At 39.0% G+C, this 6,937-nt stretch overlaps 1 non-coding gene across 1 annotated transcript; it reads right to left on the bottom strand.

Moving 5' to 3' along the window:
* Nucleotides 1-6,291: 6,291 nt before the first annotated feature.
* On the bottom strand, nucleotides 6,292-6,398 carry LOC145044682 (small nucleolar RNA R71). Its single transcript, XR_013681627.1, has one exon. It is a non-coding gene; the product is annotated as a small nucleolar RNA R71 (small nucleolar RNA).
* Nucleotides 6,399-6,937: the final 539 nt, after the last annotated feature.

Raw genomic sequence — 6,937 nt, 5'->3', positions numbered from 1 at the left:
TCACTCCACTACTAGAACAAATTAGAGAGGCACGGGTTGAGGGCCTCAAGGAAGAGCACCAGAAGTGTGAGAGGATTGTAGGCTAGGTGGCCTCATTTGATTGTGACAGCTGAGGATTGTTGACCCTGCATGGAAGGTTCTGGGTTCCGTACTTGGGCAGATTACGACAGGTCCTGATGGATGAGACCCATACTTCTACGTTCTCTATCCATCCTACGGAGACGAAGATGTATAGAGATCTTCGACCCGATTAGTGTTGGCCATGCATGAAACGGGATGTCGCTTGGTATGTAGAGAGATGCTTGACAGTGATAACCCGAAGTTTACTCTATAGTAGTAATCGGAAACATTTTACTTTCGACCATATCGGGTTATGACGTCTTAATCGAGCGCGACCAAAATCCCCGTTTAACGTCGGTATCGGGTAGAGTTCCACCGTGTCCAAAACATAGACACTATTTAAAGTGATCTAAGCTTCTATTTAAAGCTTTTGCTCTCTCTCACTACTCTCTCTCTCTTTGTAACCTCTCTCCTCAAACCAAAGAAACTAGGTCCAAAACATAAAATTAAGGCTTCAAATCTTCAAGGTAACTTCCCTAACTTGTTGTTTAATCTGATTAGCCTTCAAATCTGAGATTAATCTATGAAATTGAACCTCAAACATGAGTTTACGGCCCTGGAGCATTCTTTGGCCGTAAACACATATTGAGTGGGTTTTTGTGCCTTAAAACCCCTCCAAACCAATTTTGGGATTTAGATACGACTTTGTGGCTAACCAATTCGGACTTAGAACACCCTAATCATCATTTTTTAGGAGTAAACATGAGTTTACTGCCCAAGAACATGCTTGAGCCGTAAACTCATATTCATGGGGAGTAAACTCACATTTGAGTGTTTAAAAGCCACTTAAACACACCAATAACCTTGGAATAAATCCTAGAACCAACCACAATCGATTTAGGGGCCTTAAACTTGATGAAAACATCCCCTTGGAGTGTTCACGGCCGTAAACCCCCCTATAAAGGGTTCCTGGGCCGTAAACTCATAAACCTAAGTCAAATGATGCCCAAACATCACCCCTAGACTTGTAAAATGACTTGGAATCACATGTGATTGAATTAGGACCACAAAAACATTTTGTGAATGGACACACAAGATTTTACGGCCATAAACACATAGTTTACTACCGTAAACCCCTCTCAGGGTCCTTAAAATGTTTGAAATACTTTCCAAAGCCTTAAAACCAAACCTAGATTTAACCCCCAAGTGTTTCAATGCCATTTAGCATCCAAAAACACCACTTATAAGTTCATGGCCATGAACTCATCTGGGTGTGGTGTTTAGGGCCGTAAACTCCCTAAGGAGTTTACTCTTGGAGTCCAAACTGATTATCCAAGCCATATACGTCCGTAGATGTCACCCGGGTCACTCCAAACACTTGATATGAAGTGTTTTCGCGTCTTGGAGTGTGTAATCATATCTAATTAGTGATTTAAAGTCAAATTAGATACATTTCTACAGCATTTCATATTACATAGGAACCTCGCGCGTTATCAAGCCCCGAACCGACACATAGCGTCCAAATCTGTCACGTTTTCTCGCCTGGTGAGTTCGTACCCCTACCCTTTTTCAAATGTTTTTCACTGTTTTCAGGGGGGATACAAGCAAAGTACAAGTAATACTTGTACTCAAAACTTATTTATATGTATTGTGTTTCATACTATATATGTTTTTAACACTGTTAATCGTATCAGATAACCGTTTGAACTTGTAGATTTCATTATTATAGTATTTGTGAAAAATGTTATAAATTGTTATACTTTATATTTTCACAAATGGATTTCCATATTAAATAGTTAAAAACATAATCTTTGAACTTTGAACAGGAAACTTAATATATTGTTTTGTCCTCGGTAACACCCCACAGAGATGCGCGAGTGGATGATAGTAAATAGAACTTTTGAATTGTCCTTAATAAAACACCCCTAGACACGAGTGTGAAGGATAGGTATCATTGGAACTTAGTGAGGTCCTAGTTAGTACTCCCCCTAGACACGAGAGTATAGCACCAATAGAACAGGATTTCCGTATTAATAAATTCAGTTTTAAATTCATGAATCTTAAAGATTGGAGACACGTCCTTTCCAACACTTCCTAGGCACGAAAGTGGAGGGCCGCCCCCGTAACCAGAATCTCCAAAAATAGGAGAGTGTGACTTGAGTGTATAGATATATACGGGACTGACTATCCCGCACCTGGCTGCTAGCTACAGCCGAACCGAAAGGTTCAAGGGTGACAAAAGTCATAGAAGATATTGGCTACGTCTCGAGTCATATCTAGTCTGTAGTACGGTTATGGAACTCGCAATCAATATTATGAAAACTTTATACTTAGTTATTAGTTTTATATCCGTCGTAAAACTAATGTACACTTAAAGGTAATCAAACTTTCAGGAAACTTCGCACACACAGACTTTAAGTATGATAAATACTTGTATGTTTCTTTCAGGTTCGAAAAGACTTCACAAACACTTTAGCAAAATATAGGATTTTCCTAGGATAGCAATTGAACATAATCAGAACCGTACAATATAATAGTTAACCAAACAATACATTTAAGAAAATATGAGATTTTCTTGGGTCGTAACATTTTCAAAAACTAAAAGGAAACTCATACATTTTTAGAAAACAAAACCGCTTATGAACTCACCAGCTTTATGCTGATTTTCAAACTGCTTGTATTCTCAGGTCCGCATTAGACAGGTACCCGGCGATCCTTTTGCCATAGACAGAGTGCATCAAAGACGTGTCTGCTTTTGTTCATATATACATATGTATAACACTGTACAAATTTACTTTTGAACAAATGTAAATCTCAATATGTAATGTAATGTAATGGTTGTTTACTTTGCTTACTATGTACATTGGTTGCGATATTCATGATGTCCTCCGCCCCAGAATGTTTCCGCCTTCGGTTTTGGGGTGTGACAGATTGGTATCAGAGACCTTGTTTATAGTTAATGGAGTATACATAACCTTACATGGTATAAAACTATAAACACTAAGGGGCCTAAGTTCTCTGAACTAAAAGTATCCTTCAAAGTATAAGTATTTTCAAAAGTATACAAGTATACCTAACCGTCAAGATCCGTAATGAAAAGTAGAGCAAAACATAAGTAAATGGGTGTTGTATGTTGCGGTTAAACCTGGGAAGTTATGTAGTCGTGTCTAGGATCAATATAGCCTGGCCAACTATATTCACTCGAGACACGACCAACATGTGCTTGGGAGTGACTGTGGTGTGCAGCATGCTTAACTTACCCAAATACCACCAACATCGAACCAGTGTCGTAGCGAACCATGAAATACTATGGGAGTATTTCTTGAGCAAATCCTTTGTAGAAATCCTCATTCACGCGATGTTCCCTGATCACTCCTTAGCGATAAATTAATTGTTTTGATAACTCTTTCCTTCTTTATCGCTTATTCGGAATATATAACTGTCATATCTCTCGATTCAATTCGGAGGACTTATCATCCTCTCTTTCCTGATCTTATTAGATAAAGATGCCTCCAAGAAAGAGACCCAACTCAAAGACCAACGACCCTCCGCCACCCCCTCCTCCTCAGATTGACCTCATAACGCTTGAAACAGCCATTACTGCGGCAGTGACAACCGCCATGTCACAAAGAAACCCCGGTAGTTCAGGAGGTGGTCCCCAGCCCCAGAACCCAGAAAATAGCTAGGGACACCGAAAAGGGGGTTCCTATAAAGACTTCATGAACGCAAAACCCACATCCTTTGATGGCACTAGTTGTCTCACTACTCTCTCTCTAACCTCTCTCCTCAAACCAAAGAAACTAGGTCCAAAACATAAAATTAAGGAGTCAAATCTTCAAGGTAACTTCCCTAACTTGTTGTTCAACCTCATTATCCTTCAAATCCGAGTTTAATCTATGAAATTGAACCTCAAACATGAGTTTACGGCCCTGGAGCATTGATACGTGCATATTTAGTGTGTATTAAGTATAGTTTTTTATTCATATATGAGCTAAATTATTGCATATTATGGACAAAAGGTACTTAAAAGTGTTAAATTATGTTTTTCAGTCCAAAGATGAAGCTCGCAAGCAAAAGGAAGCAGGAGAAGCCGTTAGGAGCTCGAGAATGGAATGAAGAAGAAAAACACTAAAAATGGCACCTACTCGGCGAGTCAAATAGCCTACTCGACGAGTCCGGTCGAAGAATCAGAAAGATAATGACTCGGGGTTCCAGATAGTTATCGCAATACGGGGAATGTGAGAGGGACTCAACGAGTCGATTCGCTTATTTAAAGATAACTCCACAGATCAATTGGGGGGAGTTCTGGGACGATTCAGAAGTGTTTTGCTGCGATTAAGAAGCCAGAAAAACCCTAGAAGTCAACGAAGAAAGCTAGAATTCAATTCTGGGGAGTAATTAAGGGACAATTTCATCATTCCACTTATTCATTTGTATTATCAATATGATTAAGCCACTTGACTTTGTTTGTTTGCTGTTATTTACTTTAATTATGAACTAAAACCTTTAGACTTCTGTTTGGGGATACAAAGTTGACAATATGGTTTGATTGATTGGTAGGATTAATTCCAAGTTGGTGAATTTTTGTTATTTTAGCTTGCTAAAGAACCTTGTGTGTGAATAATAATTAATTTTCTGTTAATAGGAAGATAATTGATTAGCATGAACATCTATTCATTATTGACCTCATATGATATGTGACCACTATACTATATGTCTAGGATTAATGAACATGAAACTAAAATTAATAAGAAGATTGAGTAAATTCATGTGCAAGCTTGTAAGATGACCATCAAACAAGAGGTTAATTAAAAACAATAAATTAATTAGCTATTGCAAGTCTAACTTAACCCGGATAATTAATCTAGTAAATATAATTAAATTAAACAATTGGCCACTTTTTGAGTTAGTTTATTTGCTAAGGATTAGGGTAGTGAACATGAACCTAATCACTTGAATCGGTAACCAACGAAAGAATTAATCCATTGCACTATTACCTTAAAATCAACCATAGAGTTAACCAAGTTGAACTAAACAGAAGTTCCTTTCCAATTATTGAATCTAGTTAAGTCGTTATTTTCTAGTCTTAAATTAGTTATAGTTAGTAAGTTTCTAGTCTTGCAAAACTAGAGAAAAACCCCTATTTCTTAATTAACTTAGATGGAATTGGTTTTTAAGTTAATTTGTCGTTCCGTGTGTTCGATACCCTGCTTATTTAGCTATAACACAATTGATAGGGTCACTGCCTTTTGTGTGTTATTTGATAATTAAAGTAGGTTTAAAACTAAGTGAGTTTTACACACATCAAGTTTTTGGCGCCGTTGCCGGGGAACGGTTCTAAAATTAGCATTAAAATTCTAATTCAATCGATCCTTTGTGTAAGATTTATCTTACACAAAGTTAATTTATGTTTAAGTTTTTAGGTAAAAAAAAAAAAAAAAAAAAAAAAAAAAAAAAAAAAAACCTGATTTTACCTTGGACTCGCCGAGTGCATTCGCCCAGACTCGACGAGTACGATGCTGAATCAGATTGAATTTTTTGTTCTTTTTACGCGTTTTCTGTTTTGTTTGCAATTGTTTCATGACCCGAGGATCTGATACACCTCTGGTTCCCCCTCTTGAAGATCCGGAAAGGCAAAACCGTTGGAGAATCCGCTACTTTAAAGAACTCACCACTCAAAAACCTCAAATCCGTTTTTAGCAAGAAAAGGAGCAGCAAATCAGGAGCATCCAGTGCCTCGTTGACAATCGAAGACCCGATTCAAAAAGACACCGAGTACGAGACCGAGGAAGAAAACGAACCCACATACGAGCACGCATCCGAATTTGAAGACGATTTAGCCACCGCTATGGCTAATATTGACGATATCCCCATGAGGGAATGGAAGAAGAGGATGCGTGATGACACCGGCCCGGGACTTGTGCAACCCGCAATTCCCGCAACCGCTACTTTTGAGCTAAAGGGCCATATTCTCGCTCAACTCAAGGAGATCCCTTTTCACGGGAGAGATCACGAAGACGCCTATAGCACTTGGATGAAGTAAATGATGTGGCTGATTACTTCAATGTACCCAATGTGCCTCGTGAGATCCAGCTTCTTCGCATGCTTCCTGTCACATTTAAAGGAGCTTCAAAAGATTGGTTAAATTCACTCCCTCCCGGATCGGTAACCACATGGGCCAAGATGAAAGAAGAGTTCATAGACCATTTTTGCCCACGTTCCAAGATAGCCAAGCTAAAGAAATCCATTGCAAACTTCGAGCAACAACCTGGAGAATCTCTTTATGAAGCTTGGGAAAGGTACAAGAGCCTACTGAGAAATTGCCCACACCATGACCTTAATAGCCAACAAGAGGTCTCCATCTTTTATGATGGAGTTAATGTCACCACAAGGCAACTACTCGATTCACAAGCACCGCTCACCAGAAAGCCGCCTCCGGAAATAAAGGAATTAATTGAAGAATTCTCCAAACATTCTAGAGAATACCACAATCCGAGGAATGAAGTGAGTCGTGGAGCAGTGAACTCGGTGAATGATAGCATGGCGGCGGTAATAGCTAAACTCGATAGCCTAGACCGACGAATGACGAAAATGGATCAAACAATCCATGCTATTAGGGTAGGATGCGAAAATTGTGGCGGCCCCCACCTCACCAAGGATTGTGATCGAGACGAAAACGGAAATAAAAAGGCTCAAGTATTTTATTCCAGTGGCGATAGATACGACGAAGATTGGAGGAAACCGAAGAAGGAATGGCTCCCATACGAAGAATATAAAAAGGCTAAGGAGGAGAAATACAAACAGAGGGAGAGGGGATTCTATCAAAAGGAAGAGCTAGTGATGGAAAAGAAGGCCAATTTAGAAGATATGCTCACAA

The sequence above is a fragment of the Lactuca saligna genome, chromosome 4 (genome assembly GCF_052625555.1).
Source record: "Lactuca saligna cultivar CGN05327 chromosome 4, ASM5262555v1, whole genome shotgun sequence".
Classification (NCBI taxonomy): Eukaryota; Viridiplantae; Streptophyta; class Magnoliopsida; order Asterales; family Asteraceae; genus Lactuca; species Lactuca saligna.
Note: the sequence above shows the minus strand (reverse complement) of the source record. Positions and strands in the feature narration are given on the sequence as shown.